The sequence below is a fragment of the Eublepharis macularius genome, chromosome 3 (assembly GCF_028583425.1).
Source record: "Eublepharis macularius isolate TG4126 chromosome 3, MPM_Emac_v1.0, whole genome shotgun sequence".
NCBI lineage: Eukaryota > Metazoa > Chordata > Lepidosauria > Squamata > Eublepharidae > Eublepharis > Eublepharis macularius.
In genome coordinates this window covers 27215120-27237207 of record NC_072792.1, presented here as the reverse complement: position 1 = coordinate 27237207, position 22088 = coordinate 27215120, and positions in this window count along the sequence as shown.

Sequence of the window (22088 nt, the reverse complement as noted above, 5' to 3'; positions counted from 1 at the left end):
CTAGCCTAGGATTACAAAGCCATGATGACCATGTAATTGTGCCACTCAGTCAATCAGAACTGGTTATGCGGTGATGTCATTAGGCATAGACAAAGTCTTCTTATTGAGCAAGGGGAAAGAGAGATCTATGACCCATTTCCAAGGCAATCATAACCAGGCTGATGCTGCCCTTCCTACTTCATCTCCAAATACAGTGTGATAAGCTATGGCACCATGCAAGGTCAGGCATCAGCAGGCACCATGCCTGGCTCCATGTAACCGCTGAAGCCCACTTGAACACCACCAGAAATGAAGACCCAGTGCCAAAGGCCCCTAGCTATCTTGGATGATGTACTAACTTCAAAAGCAGAAGGAGAACCATCACAAAACCTGTTCTTGCATTAAAATTTTGTATAGGTATGTGTTCATGTATGCAAGCATCCTTGCCATTGTTGTGTTCTGCATTGTTGTATTCTGCAAGCATCCATGCCATTGTTATGTTCTGCATCCATGCCATTATTGTGTTCTGCATCTTACACTGCATCTTAAACTCATACTGATAGAATGCCAAAGTTACATACTGTATCTTATGCATTTTATATAAGTCACCTGAGGGAGTCTAGACTGCTAATACTAATTTCCAGAGGAGCAAATGGCCTCTTTGATATCTCTAAGAAATATGTGCTTTCACTTCTGAGTGACCTTGGACCAAAGCTGCAGCTGTGTACTGAAATGCATCTTTTCACAGGAGGGAATGAGTCCACTCTGTACTTTGTCTAGACTAAACTACTTTGTTCCCATGTAACTTTTTGGAGTTTTATGCCTGAATGCAAATGGGCCAGTGGGCGGGAGAACGTCCCCTATAATTAGTAGTCCTATTGTTTGAATAATCACTTCTGCCAACTTCTACCTATGAATTCACACCTGAACTGAATAGATCTCTAAATAAAGTTTCTTCAATCAATGCACCTGCCTGCTTGCTATGAGGGGCTGGGAGATCTAACTGCCAGGGACTGCCACCCTAGGACTGACATTATGTTTAAATTATTTGTTTACAAAAATATGCTCATCTACACTCCAAAGGAAAAATGAAAGAGATTTTCGAATCAGTCTCCCCCATGTTAGTCCATGGCACTGACCGTTCTGTTCCAGGTCTCCTTATAGACAACCTCTACTTCAGAGCTTGATCTCAATTGATGGCATCCCGGTACATTCCTTGACTGTCAGAAGAATGGAATTCATAATATTCGTAATGGGAGACTTGTTCAACAGCAAACAGTGAAAACAAAGTGCCATCCTAAGAAGTGTTACACCCCTCTAAGGCTACTGAAGTCAGCTCTGTTCGATACCAACTTTCTCACAAAGCAGAAAATTATGAGTGCCAAAGTTAAAGTCAAAGATCAGCAGGCATCGATCAAAGGCCCACTTGCCTTGATGATGAGTAGACTAATAGTCCTGCTCCCTTCAACAAATACTTTCATACACTTTGAGAGCTCCCTGAAAAGTTGTCTATATTGGGAGAGCATTTTTCAAATGTTTGTGAAAATGGGCTGTGTGGAGGGGGAAGGAAAAAAGAGAAAAACTATAGTGCAGCTAGGTGCTGAATATTATATCTATATGCTTGCTAAGTATATAGAGAGTCAGTATGGCATACTGGATAAAATGTCAGGCTAGGATCTGGGAGACTCGGGTTCGAATCCCTACTCTGCTGTGGAAGCTTGCTGGGTGACCTTGGGCCATTCACACATTCAGAGGAGAATGATGTAAGTTGCTTTGAGTCCCCATTAGGGAGAAAGGCAGGGTATAAATGGCATAAATTAATAAATAAATAAAATAATCTTGAGCACAATCAAAATAAGTCTCTTAAATGGCACTGTTTTCAGCAAAAATGTTTAAAAACATGCTGAAATTTCCCCTACAGTAACTGACGGGAATTAGAGGTAGAAATGGGCATGAACCTAAATACGATCCCAAAAAACCCATGAAGCTGGCCGGTTCGGGTTTCGTGGAAGTTCCTTTTCACGGAATTTCCACGAACTGCATACTGGTTCGCTGGGTCGTATTTACAGTGGCAGTTTAAATGGCCTGCCCCTTTTAACAAGTCCCTTTAAACTGCCCAAACCCCAGCCACCCTACCCCCTACCCCTCCAGCCCCCAGCCCCACACTTACCTTCCCCTGCGGTGCGGCATCCTTCCTGTCCTCCCTGGCGGCCCACAGGGAAGTGGAAGAGGCTGAAAAAGCGGCCGTTTCAGGGGCAGGGAGGCAAATTTTGGCCTCTTCAGCCACCCTGCGGGCCCCCAGGGCAGCAGAAGAGGCCAAAAACGGCCTTCCCGCCCCTCCTGGAAAGAGAGGAAGGACGCCACACCACAGGGGAAGGTGGTTCTGGGTCTGGGGCTTGGGGGGGGTAGGGGGCTGGGGTAGGGGGGCTGGGGTTTGGGCAGTTTAAAGGGCCCTGCCACCGGCAGGTCCCTTTAAACTATCAGCTGACAGGCGTTGAGGGGGGATCCCCCCTGCCACCTGCCAACTGATAGTTTAAAGGAACCTGTCGCTTGCAAGGCAGGAAAGGGCCCTTTAAATTGTTAAATGCCCCTTTTTCTGCCGCTGTTAAGGCCAGAAAGGAGCATTTAAACCCTACAAACCACAAACTGGTTCATAACTGGTCCAGTTCCGTGGTTCGTGGTTCATGAAACCCACGAACTACGAACCTTCTAGTTCATTTTTTTTTGTTCCATGCCAATCTTTAATTACAGGTAATGGTAGAAATTATGTATGTTGCATACTAAGTAAGTTATGTAATCAAAGAGTGAGACCATATGCTTTAAAAGAAAATTACCGTTGTTTCTCTTCCCATTTTTAATTTTCTACCTACTTCTCTCATCCTGCAGCATAGTGCCATATGTATCTCCAGTGAAAAAGAACAAATGTAAGGCATTAGACAACAATGTTATCTTTCATTTCTATGATAAACTCCATGTGCACAGCAAAGTAATTGCTTTTTTCTTTAGTATTAAGGAACCCCCTCCTCCAAATTGCAAAGCTGCTCTGGAGCAGATTTTTGAATTTTTGACAATTCTTTAGGCTCTTGGGATTAGCCATTTAATTTGTTCTTCATTAACTGGTAGCTAAACAAAGCTCCAGCCACATTTCACAATAGTTCATTCAATCCTAGCATGATGCTGTTGTTGTTGTTTTTTTTAATTTGAAAAGAAGTCTTGGACTTTATTTACTTTTTTTGGTAAAGGCTGACTTTCCAGAGAAAATAAAGATCTCATGACAGTTAATTTGTATTTCTAAAAAGCTGGTTTTTGGAATCCCTTTCCCCTCAAGCACCAATTGATTTTCACAAGGTACCCAAACCTAAAAGATAGATGCCAATGAAAGAGATGGAGTCGTTGTAATAGTGGATAAAGTTCAACGAACAAGAAAACAGGCCTGGTCACATTTGAGAAGGGACAAACACGGCACCTCACCCAGGTGCCCCTGGCCAACCAGGTGCTGACCCAGCAACCGATCGGGGGAGGGGGCGCTTACTCTCTCACAGAGGTGTTCAGCTGGCTGGCAGGAAGGGAACATTGCAGGAATGGGCCTACAGTATATTATTAGAATGGGTTGTTATAACACTATGACAATGTCATAATAATAGATGTAGCAGATTCTCTGAATCTCCAGCTTTCATTATAAAAAAGTAATCTCTCGCACCTTTCATTGCCGAGATATAAGGGGAAAGGCATATCTCCACAATGGAAGGTGCTAAAAATTTACTTTTTAAAAAAATTAAAGCTGGGGGTTCAGAGAACATGCTGAATCTGTTATTTCAATGTTATATCATTATACCATTATTCAATTGACATTAAAAAAAAAGATTGCATCATATCTGTAGCGGGAGCTTACGCAAGGGCTAAAACTTAAAAAAGGGGAGGGGTGTGTGACGCCCCCAATGATGCCATTGATGACACAGCACTCTTGCTGGAAAATTCTGATTATTTAGTGCACGTGAGAAAGAAATAATCTGACTCCACAGCTGTTAAAATGCACATGCCCAAACGTGGTAAAACTATCCAAACCAATTCCAGTGCTTGTGGACTGGCTGTGGTTTGACAGTGCTTGTGGACTGACTAAGAAAAACAGGAATAAGTTGACCATGCGGAAAAGCCCATTGTTGTAACGGGTACCAAATCTTCCCACCAACACGGATCCTGGGAGGCCAGTTTTCTCCAACATATGGGCATGCAAGCTGTCACTTTGTTTAGAAGCCTGCCTCTAAAGATTCCTGCAATATGCAAGTACCACCTGGGTATCTACTGCAATGTTAATGACATTCAGACCATGACAACAACAGACAAACAGCGCATAATCTCCATAAATGGGTTTTTCATTAAAAACTATTTGAATGTTATTTCCTAGTTGTCATCGTTGCCTTTGCTCAATTTATCAAAAATTAGCCACTCTGTATAGCTCTAGGTAATTAGACCACCCCTCCATATCTCTGGATTACAACCTGTTTTCTGGGTCAGCAGTACCTGGTAAGTCAGCAAAGGTCTAAAGCTTGGAGGGTCTAACAGACATAACAAAGTGAAATATTTTGAACTAAAGGTTAGCTTGAACATATACCTCAGAATATTTGTTGCAAGAGATTTATGAGGAATACTCACAATTCTAAAGAATGGAAGTATCACAGCCTGTTCAATTTTAACGTGTTGCAGAATATTTGGAGTAGGAAAAAATGTGTGATTAGTTAATGACTGCTAAAATGAATCTGAAGGATTTTCTACTTCAGCATATAGCTAGTTTTTACAACTGGTTGCTGCTGAGATGTAAAGATGCTGGCAGCTTTGCTCCTTAGGGATTTTGCAAGCACCAGACAGGGATTTTGATCCGTGTGTATTGTCCTTGAAGCTTTTACCAACACCTTCCAAAATTATACTTTGTGAAAACAGTTATACATCTCTGTTTGCAAGCCCTTCTTCCACTGGAGAAAACAGATTAATCTTATGATTCTTTAACATAGTAATTAACAACAAAGAGAGGTGGGAAAAAAAATTAACCAGTGGTGCTGGAATGTAGCTTTAGAATGCATATGTACATGCATATGCATAATTGATTTGTTTAAGGTACCATGGATCTCAGACCAGGGTCTCAAACAATAAGACACAGGTCACTCACTCTCAGAGCTACCATAGTAACTTATCAGAAGAGAAAGGATCATACTTACCCTCTGCTGTGATTTGGTACCACCACCACAGATGGCTAGGCAGTAGTATTGGAGCTACAGATCAGCTGGGTTGAACAAAAAGAAGTGGGAAACCACAAACTGCAGGAGACAACAACCTTGTTAGCAGGCTGCAGCCTGGAAATACCATCGCAGCCATCATCTGTACTTGGTGGTCTTTCCTTGTTCCGATGCTGGCTTGGTTGAGGGGCTTAGAGCAGGTGTCCCCAACGTGGCGCTCGTGGGTGCCATGGTGTATGCCAACACCCATCCTGGAACCCGCCAAGTATTATTTAAAAAGTGGGTGGGTCTAGGTGGGGTTTTGCCCAGCATTGCTTCTGATTGGCCATTGAAGTTCATATTGGTTGCACAGATTTAAAAAAAAAATTGTATCAGCAGCAGCTGCCACTACAACATGAGTATATTCACTGCATGAACAAAGGTGATGTGTGCAGAGGTAAAAAAATATTTTACAACCATACCTTTATTTTTAAAGGCACTCTGTTAAGCAGATCATCTGCCTGAAATGTTGAAGCATTACTGTTAGATTTATGCATAACCTTGATCTCTGATATTTTGTGGCTTGCTCTGCCTCATGCGGCAGCTATTTTGTGGATTGCTTCACCTTCTGCAGCTGCCATTTTATGGTTGTTGCCCCCCATTCTGTGTCAGAATTCCAGAGGTGCTCACTGGTCCCAAAAAGTTGGGGACCCCTGACTCAGAGCACATTCCGATAGGCAAGTGTTTGAGACACTTGACTTAGAGCATATTGTGATAGGCAAGCATTTGTCTTAACCTTGTTGCAGTAAATTTTGTTGAAACACACCGCCTGCAGAAGTCAGAGAGCTACTGCTGCTTCTGCCTTCCCTGCACCCCTAGTGGCTGCCATGGAGAACTACATTAAAAGTGAAATAAGTTGAAATATTTTTGCTGAATGCAGTATGACTTTGGCTTTGTAGCCCTCAAGCTGAATTGGGCCCCTGTAATTTTGCCCCCACCAGCTGACACCCTGAGGTAGTTCATCCACTCCCCCTTTCCTCACTACAACCCCATCTCCCGTTAACCTGCCCATTTAAGGTGCCTTCTAAGCATGTGCTGTCATTCTGCCCATTGTCCCCCACCTCTGACCCCTGCAACAGCACCCCTCCTTGTCAAAAGGGTATGATCCCACATATCTAATGGCAACCCCCAGGCTTGCCACGTCACCCCAAGTGCCCTATACCCAGCCAGACCCTTGCAACCGGTATCACTTCTTCTTTTCTTGTGCCCCATGGCTCCGGATCTCTGCCTGGAGTGCCTTTGCCTGCCCCTCCAGACTCAAGAGGCATTTGGCAGGACAGCCAGGGTGTCCCACCACATTGGACCTCCCTCATCCTAATCCGCCCCTTTAATTGCTACACCCCAGTGGCTCTATTTTTGGCAAGAATGTGAAAAAAATCATGTCACACCCAACAGGCCTTCCTGCATTTTTTTTATTTTAGTTCTTCTGCTCATGGGAATACTGAATTCTCATCCAGAGTAAATATTTCCATTCTAATCAAACATTGGACCCAGTTAACCCTTTCCAGCATCCTATGTATGGAAATCCAATACATAATGTCAATTTTCCATCGATATATGGTTATAGTTCATACAAGTCGTTATTGGTAGAGGCATTTTAGAGCATTGTCTGTCATAAGACGGGTGACACAGACAGGTGACGTTGTTTCCAACTTCCTGTTAGATTGCACTCCTAGGAACGCTCGCTAATTGTGGTAGGAATGTCCTTGAAACAGAGAAAGAAACAAGAAGTCATTCAGTGAAGAATACTCTTTACTGAAATACCGAGAGACCTTGTCATGAAGAAGGGGCCACGTTGCAAGCACAGCGTATTTTCTCCCCACTCCTCCATAAGCATTCATTTGTTTTTGTTCTTCCTTACCTTGTAATTTCTAGCCTTGTTCTTCACACAAGGCTCTGGAGTAGAACATACTTTTTTCACGGTATGAATCTTTCATAAAAAGATACATTTACTTAAATCATATGCTGAAGCTAAGGTATGTTGATGGGGAGGTGTGCATTGAAACTGTTGTGCATGTGTATGAAGAGTGTATGAAGAATGTTTGCACATTGGCAGCATAAGTAAGGGGTGCTGATGTTGCCAAGTGATGACAGAACGTGTGTAAGCAGGATCCTGCTGCAGATAGCTCAGTCAAGATGTATGCTGTCCACTTGAAAGAGCAATAGATAAAATCACATGTATGAATTCACTTTCTCCAGTATGATTTACAGAATGGGTATAGGATCCTAAATTCTTTTCTGATATATGGGGGAACTTAGGAAGCTCCTCCAGGTTTTCAAAAGAACTGATGCCATCTGCTTGTGAATAAACTCAGCAGGTTTCTTTACATTTTATACAAACTTGGGCCTTTCTGCAGCAAGTCCAAAAGCCATAGGTTTGTCAAACTCCAGTAGGTGGCTGGAGATCTCCCAGGGTATGGGCACTGACACCTACTCTGCGCCTAATACCAGCTGGGTGAAGGGGGGCAGGCATTGCCTCATGCTCTGCTCCTTATCCTGGCCAGGTGAAGGGGGCAGGCATTGTCACCTGCTTCTCACCTGATCCCAGCTGGATGAAGGGAGGCAAGCATGGCCACCTGCTCCACTCATGATCTCAGCTGGGTGAAGGGGGGCGGGCATTTCCTCCTGTTCCGTGGCTGATCCTGGTCAGGTGAAGTGGGATTGGCATTGCCACCTACTCCATGGCTTATCCCAGCCATGTGAAGGGGGGCATCGCCACTTGCTCCGTAACTGTTCCCAGCCAGGTGAAGTGTGGGCGGGCATTGTCTCCTGCTCCACACCTGATCCTAGCCAAGTGAACGTGGAGGGCATGCATTGCCACCTGCTCTGCTCCTGATCTTGGCTGATTGAAGGGGGGGCATTGCCACCTGCTACACTCCTGATCCCGGCAGGCTGAAGGCAGGGGGCAGGCATTGCCACCTGCTCTGTGACTGATCCTGGCTGGGTGAAGATCGAGTGGGCATTGCCACCTGCTCTGCTCTAGATCCCATATGGTTGAAAGGGGGGCATTGCCACCTTCTCTGTTCCTGATGCCGGCTGGGTGAAGGGGGGTGGACATTTCCATCTGCTCAGCTCCTGATCCCAGATGGTTGAATGGGGGCAGGCATTGCCACCTGTTCTGCTCCTGATCCCGACTGGGTGAAGGTGGGGGACAGGTATTGCCACCTGTTCCGCTCTTGATCCCAGCTGGGCGAAGGTGGGGGCAGGCATTGTGACCTACTCCACTCCTGATACCAGCTGGATGAAGGCAGAGGGTGGGCATTGCCACCTGCTCTGCACCTGATCCCACCTGGGTGAAAGCAGGGGTGGGCATTGCCACCTGCTCTGCTGCTGATGTCAGCTGGGTGAAGGAGGGAGCAAGCATTGCCACCTGATCTCAGCTGGGTGAAAGTGGGGGTGGGCTTTGCCACTTGCTTTGCTCCTGATTCCAGCTGGGTGACGTGGGGGTTGGGCATTGCCCCCTCTCTGCTCCTGATCCCAGCTGGATGAAGATTGGGAACAGGTATTACCACCTGCATTGCTCTTCATCTCCGCTGAGTCATGGCAGGGGGCGAGCATTGCCCCCTGCTTTGCTTCTGATCCTAGCTAGGTTAAGACAGGGGTCAGGCATTGCCCCCTCTCTGCTCCTGATCCCAGCTGGGTGAAGGTGGGGGCAGACATTGCCCCCTCTCTGCTCCTGATCCCAGTTGGGTGATGGTGGGGGGTGAGCATTGCCGCCTGCTCCATGCCCGATCCCAGCCTGGTCTTCCCACCATGACATGCTCTCTGGAGGTCTGGCTGCCTCATCTGTGCTTCCCTCTACAGCAGTGCCCTCTCGAGGTGCACCAGAGTAGGAAGTGCATTGTCTTGAATATGCTTAGCCTTTTATATAGTAGGATTGGAATGATTTACAAGACTAGGTATGGGAGGCACCTTCATTTTCTGCATTCAGGAAGGTGTGTTATACAGTTTGATTTCAGGGAACAAGCTGGCTGTGCAGCTTTTATATTTCTATTTAGCTGCCTTATGGAGATAGGAAGAAGAAATTCGCTGTCGAGTTGTGACTGACTCATGGCAATCCCTTCTGCGGGCATTCCTGGCATGAGATGAGTAGAGGTGGTTTGCTAGTGCCTTCCTCTGCATAGCAGAGGGTCTTCCTTGGTGGTCTCCCATCCAAATACTGACCATGGCCAACACTACTTAAGTCCCAAGCCTAATGAACTTTGGCCCCACTGGTATAATCAAGGTTCTTTAAAAAGATAAGGAGGAATAAAATATTTTAAATAAACATCAACAGAAAACTAGGAGCTGCAATTTGACTGAGAGCCAAACTACACGAGATGAATTACATGCATACAACATGTGAACACACTTACATGCGTTTCCCTGTTGCTTTCCTATTCACTTGCATACCGCAGCCACACTGCACTAGATCACGTGCTCAGACTGGCACACGTTTCTTCACTATTCCTCCCAGATGAGAGATCGTATCCCATGATGCACCTTCTCTTTGCACATGCTCAAACTTTCCTCTGCAGCTTTTCTGAGAGGGAGACTTGTTTACTCAATTGGACATATCAGGGGGGGGGAAACCCACTGGTTTCCTTGGGGGGGGCACTATTATGGGAGTTCCACACCTCTGCTGAGACCTTGCAGCCTAGCCTGCCAGGAAGGTGGGCAAATTTATGCATATGGGGGTGGGCAATCCCCACTTTGGGAGCCTTGGCAGCATTTCTTGCTGTCAGCCCAAATCAACTCTTTCCTGCCTGTTTGTCCCCAGCCACTTCCAATCTCCATTATTATCTATCGGGAAAACTATAGGAGCTATCCAGGGGGATGGGAGTGGCATTTTGCAAAATATATCTACAAAAGTTTCAAGGGACCTACTGATAACTGTCCTCTAAAGACCCCTTAAGTTTTATGACTCTCCCTCCAAGAAACGGGCTGCCCCATTTTTTCCTATTGTGGAGAAACTCTGACAGCAACTGGGGAAACCTATAGATCTTGCCTTTCCCGGGGTTCAATCTCCCTGAAACTTGGGGGTCTTGAGGGGACAGTTAAGACTAGCTTCCCTGCAAATTTGGTGGATTTTGGACTTCAGAGAGGGCGTTTTAGGACCCCCACCCCCAAAGAAGGTGCCATCAGCCACTCCATTTGTTCCTATTGTGGAGAAACACTGACAACAACTGGGGAAACCCATAGATGAACCGCAACTACACCAGTTACCTGACATGTGCACGGACTAAGGCTACAAGGCACATGTTCACTTGGGGTAAAATGGACATGGGCAGGTAGGAACAGACATGATTCTAGACACTCGCATAGCCTTGTGTAATTTGTCTCGTCTAGTTTGGCTCTGAGTTCTTTGAACTTCCACACTGAAAAGCTAGAAAAATTAATGAAATTCGACAAGCTTAACAAGAAGCAAGTAAAATGTTCTCAGTTCCTAAGTGTTTTCTCCAAAATATATTTGTAATATACCCAGTTTATTTGTTTTGGAAGGGTGAATGAAGCACACAAACAAAGAATAATAACAATACAAAAACACAGGCTCCAAAATCAATATGTTAGACAAGCAGAGTTGAACTGGTACATAATGTGTCTCTTCTAGTGCAGTAAAGCTTACCTTCTGAATCATATATGTATTGACCTAATTACGTACATATTGATTCAGTTTTATTTGAAGCCCTTTTCTGTTTTAGCGTAACCGTAATGTCAATATTAGTTGCATGCAATAACACTGAACTTTGACTTGTTAATTTTGACTGATGGTGCTAATCTATGAATTTATTGTATTGGATGAGAACTCAAAAGACAATCCTTCTGTGCATCTGTCTCTTCTTGTAATTAGGATTGCTGAATGAGGCATTCAGATATATCATGGATTGTTGGTATCATCCATTATTCTTTTGGCAGAGCTTTATAAGTGATCCACTTAATATCTGGAAGGTGGGGGGAGCTGAAAAGCATTCGAATAGCTCAAATGGGATATTACCTTATTTATGGTGTGAGGCCAGTGTTTTCTTTCTTTTCAAGCAGTGACTGCTTTGTCACAGGGATGGGAGGCTTTCTGTGCTTGGTACAAATCCAGATGGGCCAGCTGGGTGTCCCTGAGTAGAGATAGGCATGATCCGCATTACGATCGAAAAAACCCCACAATAATGGCGATCGCGCGATTGTGACCCGGCGGATCATGATCATCCATGGCCAATGATCCAGCGACCGGAAGGGTCCTGGATTGGGGTGATTAGGCTTGGATCTGGGATCCAGACACTCAGGCACCAGCAATCTATTCCCCTGGCAACGGAGCCAGGGGAATGCCTGAGCTCTGTTTGCCCTCCTTCTGTCGCCCTGGAAACCCCAATGGAAGCCCAGCTTTCCTTGATCAGCAGGGCTTCCTTCCAACCACGGAGCAGCAAAGCAGTCACCAGTTGGGAGAAGACACCCAGGGGAGAGAGGGGAAAGGGGGTGTTCTGTAGCCATGGGCACTCCAATCTCATCCCTGCAAACCCTGATAGGCAGCTCTGACAGCCAAACACAGACAGCCAAACAGAAACACAGATGCCGCCGGCATCACCCACCGTTCCTGTATCGCTGGGAACAGCGGGGTGCCCCTTCGCTTTTGCCTCCACGATCCACAATCCACGATCCACGGATCGGGAATGGGAGATGCTCGATGTGGATCGTTAATTTGAGATAATTGTCGGCGTCGATCCATGATCAGCTGGATCATTAATTTTTTTTGGATCGTGCCCATCACTATCCCTGAGCAACTGTGCGTAGGACAAAATATTATTTGAAAATTCCCCCATTTCCAAAATTGTATAAGTTTTCACGGGCTTGGGTAGGAGGGTTGCTTCTTGCCCAGTATGGGTGGGGTAGCTCATGCTATCACTTCTCGCCCCCTGTTCTTGCTCAGTGGAGCAGTGGGGGGAATTTACACATTTTACACACCTGGAGGTCTCTTGAAGTAAATAGACAATATGACTTTGTAAATCAACCAAAACTTTTTTCAGAAAATCAATCTAGTGTAGACTGAAGTCATTTCCCCACGACCTTAATGGGATGGCCTGCTGACAGAACCTTGGCAGGCTATTTCTGATGCCACTTTTTCATGCAATTATCTATCATATCAGTACATCTAGAGGCTTTTTTTTGCTTCAGAAGAGCACTCCCACAAATCTCCAACCCCTCCTCTTGCCATTACCCCTCCTACTCACAGACACATGCAAGCGTCTGCCTCACATGTGCAATCATATAACTTCCTCCCCCCCTTTTAAACTTCTTAAAACAGTCCTTGCACTATTATGATAAAGAAAATCATACTGCAGTGCTTACTACACTGGATCACTTAGAAATCGGACTGTCAATTACAATGGGTTCTAGCAGCTCTCCCCCACATGCCTCCCCAAGCAGCATCAGTTGAAGGCGAGATCGAGGAAGAGATCAGGGGCTTCTCTTCCTCTTGCCCACCACTCAGCTTGTGCATGGCCATCCCAAGGCCCTGCAGAGGCAGCAGGGAGCCCTGCCCCTGGCTGCTGCAGGATTTTGGGAGAGCCTCACCACCATGCTGAGCCTTTCCATGTTTCTGGAAGCCCATGGAGGCAGCGGGGAAGCTAACCATTTTGTCCCCAACTCGTTTCTTATCTCTGTACTACGCCTGCATGGGGAGTGGTCAGTTTGCCTTTTGTATAGTAGAATATGGAATTGTGCAATTGCGCTACTCTACTGTTCACATATTTATGAAACACTTTTGCATTTAAAACTTTATTGGGAAATCAATGGAAGAGAAAGCTCTATTACACATGCCCAATTTCTACAGAAGCTGAAAGATGGGACAATGATATATCACAATCCTGCATGCCCTAAAAAAAAAAGAGGAAAGCTGGGTGGGAATGCGCCAAAGTAGTTTGTGACAGATAAAGAATGCATTTTCTGTTTTGAGACCTTTTCTTTTTCACAAGAAACACCCACAAAACATGCATGAGGGTGATGCATGTGAAATGTGAGTTCTCAAAGTGAACTGGGAAGACATGGCTTTGGGACAGAGAAAATCCGAAAAAACTGGAGCATGTGGAAGTGACCTGTGTATGCTCTAGAAGCCATTGAGACCAGTTAAGAGCTGGTTAAATGTGAAAGGGAAAAACAAAGAGAGATGGGGGCATAACTTTGGAGGCAGGGGCACAGGGAAAGGAGCATTCTGTGGTGTATCAACATCACTTCCAGGTGAAAACTCAAAGGTGATGACTCCATGTTGAGGGGTGCTCTATGAATCCCTCCAGTTTCTGCAATAGTGATGGGGGGATTAATGGAGAGTCACTCAATGCGATGAAATTATTTACAGATTTTCACTGAGACATTGCACTTTTGCTGCTTTTGAGCCACACTCTTTGCTATTAGATATAGTGATGAATGGGAAGGAGCTCATTCTCCTCATTTCAAGCATTAGCCAGGATGTGAGAGGATTCATAAACAAAGGACATAGGATGGCAGGCCTGTGGATCCCCGAAGTCTTTTCCTGAGAATTCAGGTGCATCTCTGTCTCTGTCTCTGTCTCCGTCTCTGTCTCTGCCTGTTTGTCTATCTATCACATTCTACCCAAGGAGCTCCAGGCAGCTTCCATGTTTGTCCTTTACCCTTTCAGAATGGGGAATCCCCCCTCAATTACTCAGAAATAAAACAAAGCAAAAAGAGATTCCCATCCACATGAGGGAAAGCACATAATCCAGGCCATACATACAAACATTGGTAGCCCTGTTCATGATTTATAGAGAATACATGTACATCCTGCCTGAGGAGAACTTGCCATTGAGGCTGAAGGTTTCTACCTGCCAGCCCCACCCTGGCAGCTCAAGCCTTGGAAAGGCTTTCCAACTCATTTCTGCCTTTCAACTGAGACAGCAAAGCATTTTCTCCCCTAATTGTCACCTGTAATAGAAACATTAGTACTATTTTGTTTAATTAATGATTGGTTTAACTAAGGTTTATATTTTACAGAACGTTTATGTTTGTATTTGTTAGCTGCCTTGAGTGCTCTTTGAACAGAAAGGTGAGGGTAATGATTTTATTTTGATTTTAACCTTTTAAAATCTTATAAACCTTTGCCTTTGGATCTTCAATTCAGCACCTCTTTAGGTTACCTTAAATTTATGCCTCAGGAGGGCTCTGGTCACAAAGAACACTCCTTATATTTCCAGTCACACAGAGCCTCAGGTGTTCTACTTTACCCAGGCTCTTACCTCAAGAACACCTTCCCTTTTGTGTTTGTGTGACCTTTATATTGCTGCCTCCCCAAAAGGTTTTCACTGCCACCAAGGGCTTCTGTGTTAGATCTTTTCTGCTTAACTGGTACTACAGGAAGGCTTTGTTATAAATGGCAGTGTGACAGAACAGTCAGTGTGTAAGGCTTGCCTGTGAGGTAAAAAAAAAAGAGAGATCTTTTTTTCTTAAACAAAAGTAAGATTTATTAACATGTTCATAAGCAGGATGGTTGCAGAGACTTAGACAGAATTAGGTTCTCAGGCTTCCACATAGTTTGCCTGATTTAGTCAGAATAGCCTTCTTCTAAGATGAACAAATGGTGACTCCAAACTTTCCCTCAGCACTGACTAAAAACTGCAGTTCACTCCGCCCCGTTGAGTGCAGCTGCTGTCCAATCAGATTACAGTCCACTCACTCATCCAGCCCTGCTCCTTCTTTCTTCAGAGGCCTGCATTTAAAAACATGGCAACAATTTTAAAAACAGAATTAAAATCCAAATTAAATACATGGCATGCAAAACATTACAGTGGGGTATAAATAAATAAAAATCAATCAACAAATAAATCCTGCGTGAACACGTGTATATCTGTCTGTAAGAGAAAGGCAACTCACATTCATTTAACAAATGAAACTAGGGACCGGTACCTGGATAAAAATGGAGTTTAAATTACACATTCAACAGTAGAAAAGAGCAAGAATTCAGTATCAGTAGCACCTATAAGATTAATAAAATTTGTGGTACAGTATGAACATTTGTGAGTAGAGATGGGTACGAACCGCATCACGAACCTCAAAAACCCACGAAAATGGCGAACACGCAATCGTGACCCAGCGGATTGTGATCAACCACGGCCCACGAACCAGCAGTCGGGAGAGTCCTGGTTCATTGCGTTCGGGCGCGGTTCGGGAAGCCAGACACTCAGGCACCAACAATCTATTCCCCTGGCAACGGAGCCAGGGGAATGCCTGAGCTCTGTCTGTCCTCCTTCTGTCACCCTGGAAACCCGAATGGAAGCCCAGCTTTCCTTGATCAGCAGGGCTTCCTTCCAACCACGGAGCTGCAAAGCAGTTACAAGTTGGGAGAAGACACACAGGGGAGGGAGGGGGAGGGGGTGTTCTGTAGCCATGGGCACTCCAATCTCATCCCTGCAAACCCTGATAGGCAGCTCTGACAGCCAAACACAGACCTCCTGTGTTGCTGAATGGGACTCATGCTTATAAATAGCCATGGGCTCCCAGGACGGGTTTCACTTTCTGTGAGCAGTGGAGTGGGACAGAGCTCTTGCTTGCCACTTTGGTCTCCACAAACCACAATCCAGTTCGGTTTGGCAATGGGAGATGTTCGTTGCGTTTCGGGAATTCGGGATTGTGGTCTACACCGAACCATGATCCGCTGGTTCGTTAATTTTTTTTGGTTTGTGCCCATGTCTATTCGTGAGTCACAGCTAACTTCTTCAGCTGTGACTCATGAAGGCTCATACCCTATCACAAATTTTGTTAGTCTTATAGGTGCTATTGGACTCTTGCTCTTTTCTACTGCTACAGACAGACAAACATGGCTACCCATCTTGATCTACATTCAACAGTGTGCGCATTGAATGTAATCAGAGAATTACTCAATGCATGTATAAAGAAAAAGCATTGACACTGAGCTCAGGGTGATATACATGGGATATCGTCTCATTTTATTCAAACAGTAGACATGTAGGATAAATTAGGCAGAGAGAGTAATTTTTCCAAAGTGAACTTCGTGCCTAACTGTTGAATCTAAACTCTGTTCCTTCCAGTCCAAGTCCAAACTCTATCCATTACACCACCCTGAATGTGCCTCACAAGTAGGGTTGCCAATCTCCAGGTGGTGGCTAGAGATCTCCCAGAACTACAATTAATCTCCAGGTCACTGAAATGAGTTCCCCTGGAAAAAATGGCTGCTTTGGAGAATGGATTGTATAGCATTATACCCTACTGAGGTCTCTCACCTCCCCAAACCGTGCCTTCTCCAGTATCCAGCCCCCACAAACCTGGATTTCCTAACCTGGACCTGGCAACCCTACTCACAAGATGATATATGGCTTCAGTTTCAGACATAAGACAGAAAATGAGAAGCAAACGACCTGTCCAGTATATTTAAGCTGGTTCCTACATTGTGTCTGATATTGGCAGCTGTGGAGAATGGCTAACATCATTCTTTAAACTTGCCTCAACAGATAGGCCAGACATGACATACCTCAATGACGTGAAGGAACTCCATCAAGCTGAAGGTGATAGCACTTGAGACACAACTGGAGCGATGTTACTTACATGATGTTAATTCTGATTAGCATGACAAATTCATTGCTCAATGATTAGTAATGGCATAGTTTTGTCTGGAGGAACAAGTATCCTTACAGTTCACTATCTCTGACCCTCAAGACTGAAACTCTTGCAGGTACGTATGTCTTGTAGGTGGTGTTAAGATTTTTTTTCTATACTTTTTAATACCTATTTAGTTAAGCAGCTCTTTTTCATATAATACTCTCTTTATGTTTGCCAATAATGTCACAATTAATTTGCAAGGAGGTTTTGGCCTTTCCTGTCTGTGAACACTGTAATCTGCAGGAACAAACAGTGTAATAGCAAGGTAATTAACACCTAAGCTGCTACTTCCATACTTAAAATCTTTTCTATAGTCCTAAGAATATAGCAAGGAGGAAGCAATTTCCAAACCCAAGAAGCCACAGGTAAGGTTGCCAACCTCCAGGTTGGGTGTAGAGATCTCTTAAAATTATAACTGATCTCCAGGCAACAGATAAGTTCCCCAGGAGAAAATGGCTGCTTTGGAGGGTGGACTGTATTGCATTACATTCCTGCTGAGCTCCCTCACTCCTCCAGACTCCACAACCAAATCTCCAGGGATATCCCAGCTGGGAGTTGGTGCTAGAGATGGGCACGAACAGCAATATGAACAAAAAAAAGCCACAAACAGCCCAATCTGCTGTTTCAAATGATATTACAACTACTACTACTTTCTGCTTCCAGTTTGCAGGATCTAAGCCATTCCTTGACTCTGGGTCTGGACTAGAGATGGGCACGAACAGCAATACAAACAAAAAAAGGTCACGACAACCCAATCTGCTGTTCACGAACAAGCTGTTCGTGAGGCCCCATTCTAAACAAACAGGTGGTCGTTGCAAGCCTCGTTTGTTGCTGTTCATTGCTGTTCGTCAAGCCAGACAGGTCTGGCACTTGCAATCAATTCCCTTGGCAACATAGGCAGGGATTGTCTGAACTCTGTCTGAATTCCTGCTGTTGCCCTGGAAACCCCAATCTAAGCTCAATTTAGCTTGATAGGTAGGTCTTCCTTTCAAGTGTGGAGTTTTTGTTACAACAAGGGAGCAAAGACCAGGAGGGAGGGGGGCTCGCAGCTCTGACTTTGCAGACAGTGGAGAGACACTTGCTGTTGACATTTTGATAGAGTGCATTGGAGCTTGAATTTTCTCTGTGTGTGGTGGGATAGGGATCTACCCCTTCAAGTTCCAGGGCTGCTGCCAGGCTCTGGGGCCAAGTTATTATTTATTATTGGTACCTTTCCTGGTGCCTGCTCAGATCAGGTTTCTGGGAGTGGTGCAGTATGACTTGGATGATGGCTGGAGGAGAGCCTGCTGGCCCCCACAAACAGCCAACCACGAACATGTTTGTGAACAGGGCCATGTTCGTGGTTGTTCATGAGTCCCTGTTTCTGGATGGCAAAGAACAATGAACATCATGTTCGGGTTTTTTTTTCTGTTTGTGCCCATCTCTAGTTGGCACCCCTAAGCCATGGTGTGTGACCTTGTATTGTCTAGCTAAAATCACCAAGGGAAGGAAGGAGTAGCAGTTAAGATGACTTTGCTTGTGCCATCATTTGGGAAGGGTGTACAGGGACAGACACCCAACTGTACTTACTGAGCATTTTAGACCCACAGGATTGTTTCTCAGAAGCTAGCTCACTTGTTCTACACTACATTAGGGGTCTCCAACAGGCAGTTCATTGGCTGCTGCAGGGCACTCTGTGCATCCACTTGAAGAACCAGAAAAAGATCATAAAAGATCTGGATTTCATTTCATAGGATATTTCTTTGTGCTGCTTAGTTGATAGCTTCAGTTCTGGTCAGGGCTTTTTTTCTGGGAAAAGAGGTGGCGGAACTCAGTGGGTTGCCCTCAGAGAAAATGGTCACATAGCTGGTGGCCCCACCCCCTGATCTCCAGACAGAGGGGAGTTGGCGCGGAGGGCAATCTAAACTCCCCTCTGTCTGGAGATCAAAGGGTGGGGCCACCAGCCATGTGACCATTTTCAAGAGGTGCCTGAACTCCGTTCCACCACGTTCCTGCTGAAAAAAAGCCCTGGTTCTGGTGGTCTTGATAGTCTATGTCTATTTCTAAGAGACAATAAAACTTGGTAATTTGCTGAGGGGAGATCTTGGAGTATTCTTCATTACTCAGAAGTAGCTCTCATTTTTTAAAGAAATGTGATGCCCCCTGTTCCACACATAGAGTGGTTATTGTTATAAAGACATATATAATACTAGATATGCCTGCATAAGCCCATCATCAACTCTCTACCACCAATCTATACATCTCAAAAGTGGTTAACTTTGACAGAATGGTCACATCCCCTAATTAAAGCACATCCCCTAATTTCAGTCCCACCACTTTAGAAAGGAGAGATTTGTATGTGAGAAAATGAAAGGCTGGGCTTAATTTTTGCATTGTTAATTGACATGAGAATTTTCAAGAAACAATAATGGAGAGGAAAACGGGAGCAATTATATCAAAGAGGTGACCTACAATAAAATAAAACATCAATAAAACAATAAAAGGCACAGTAAAACAAACAAAGCCATAGAAACCAAAGTTCATTTCTCAGCCATAAATTGGAGCGTCTGTTGTGACCTAGTGGAGAAAGGGAAGGGAGCAGAAGCAAAAGAGGGTAATTGTGTCCAGCACTGGCACTCGCACGGGTAATTGTGTCCAGCACTGGCACTCGCACAGACGAGTCTCACCACTTTCTGCAAGCCCCACCCCTCATTCAGCAGTTGCATGGCTTGGAGCTGGTGGGAGTGTTATGCAATTTGGTCCACCCATAGGGGCTGTGGGCAAGCTAAACATTTGGAACCCTCTGCTTTGGGCTAGGCTCCTAGGTCCGTCTCCATTTTAGTCTGTTTGGCTGATTTCTTCTCACGGTTAGTGATGAGTTTTAAAACTGATTTCATTCCCCAGGCCTCTAGAAGTGAAATCTCTGGGTGGGAGGGCAGATGGATCTTGCTGCGATGCCAATGTTCATACTTGTAAATGCATGTATTTGGATGTAAAGTGCTGTTTTATTGCTTCCTGCCTGTTCTTATCTCAGCTCTCCTCTAATGGTATTTGAGTTGCAACTAATCTGTAAAAAAGCACAACCAGACCCAATCTGATGTTAACATTTATTGTTATGGGGTTTCTGAATTTTTTTAAAGGGAAACTCTTAATAATACTATCTGAAGCTACTTGTTTAGAGGCCAGTGCAAGGCAGTTGATGGCAGAGAAAATGAGTGCAGCATATACTCCAGTGAAAATGAGTACAGCATACACTCTGCTAGGTACAGCTGGGAGGAGAGAGGGTTCATGTAGTGATCTTTGGCAGAGGTGGATTTGTGGGAGGGAAACAGCCTGGGAAAATGACCCACCCTTGCAAAAAAGGAAGGGGGGGAGACACAGCACTTTCTTCTACACCCTGCATGGTGCTCAGGCAGCCCCTTGATTGAGACCAAGGTGGAGCCTCCAGGGGAAGTGGCCTTTGAAGCCATCAGCCCCTGGAGGCTTTCCTAGTGACCTTAATGGTCAATATGCCTCTGATGTTTAGTATACCAGCGTGACCCTAAGCTGAGCTTTACCCTTCTAAATCCATTGAGATTCAAAGGGTCTCACCCTACTTAGGATTCCAATTTAAGGGTGTTACAAGAACACAAGGGTGTCCTTAATTTTTGTCTGTGCAATTATGAAAGGTATGGGATCACTTGTAGGGTATGGGGCAATTGCTGGGCCTGATTTGAGGACCTCTGTTCTTTCTGGCCATGGCTGCCAGTATATAACATGATCCACTTTTATTTAGGAATCCAAATGCTAAACTTCAGACTATTAAAGACATGGCCGTGCCTAGCAACCAGCAGACAACCAGGGTGGGGCATGGACATGGGGGGGACCATCGGCAATGTCATGACATCACTTCCGGGGGGGGGGGGGAGTTGTAATGGTGTCATGCCACTTTAGGAATTGCTGGAGACTCTATGATAAACTCATAGAGTGTCTGGTGATTCCTAGAGAGGACTGACATAACTTTCAAGTTTTCCCAGAAGTGACATCATGCCATCATCTAAATGTGATTTTAAAAAAAATTCCCACCAGCCATAGCAGTAGCAGCAGGAAATGGGAACAAGGGCCAGGGCATCCCCCACTCCTGGAGGGGGACTGGCAGCCTTACAGGAAGGCAGAAGTTTTCCAATGTGACTCAGAGAACAGTTCATAAGCGAGAAGGCCATTTTAAAGCCATTTTGATGATTCTTGAAAGGCTGGCTTGTGAATTTCAGCCTCTGAATTTAGCACTCCATGTTACTAAATCTGGCTGGAAGCCTCAGCAAGTTCTCACACGTCCCACCTTGCCAGCAAAATGAAATGCCCTGAAAGCATCAGACACAAACGTTTAAAACAAAATCTGGATCATGCAGGGAAACTAGGGCAGGCATCTGAAACGCAATGGATTCATCTGAAAGCAGGCAGACTCTGCAGTGGTGTTTGCTGGTCTGTTGGCTGTTTTACTCAGCCTTCTGAAACGCCACTTCCAGTGCAGCCCTAAATGGGGTACTGCTGAGGCACAAACAAACCAGACCTTGTGAGAATGACAGAGGGAGTTTTGCTGCTCTGTAAACACATATACTTCTGTTCCAAGGCAAACTATTTCTTTTTTAAAACCCACAACATCCTAGTTCTATACAGATTTTCAGCGTGGCAGAGCTCATAGATGCATTGTCAATCATATACAACAGTGTCTCACTCCATTGTGCCACCACTTTATTTTTTGATGCTGGGGGCATGTAGAGCCGCTACTAGTGGTCAGGTCAGGCATTCAGTGACAGATTTCCCAAATCAAACAGGAAGCCAGTTGATCAGGGGCAAATCCACATGCCCTTGGCGCATCCCGGCATTGCGCTAAATGTTCGCTAAACACCGGGAAATATAGCGTCTTTCTAGCACGATTCAGAAATCGTGCTAGAAAGACACTATACTTCCGTGTGTTTAGTGAACATTTAGTGCAATGCCAGGATGCTCCGAGGGCATGTGGATTTGCCCCATATGTCACAGAATATCTCTAAGCTTACTCTCCCATTCTACATCAATACCAGTTTTGAACTTCAAACTTGTCTCTCATTGGTGGTAAGCATGTTCCAGTCCTAATAATGCAGTGAATTCTACCTCTATATTACCACTCCATTGATTGATTGATTGATTGATTGATTGATTGATTGATTGATTGATTGATTGATTGATTGATTGATTGATTGATTGATTGATTGGTTGGTTGATTGAGTGAGTGAGTGAGTGAGT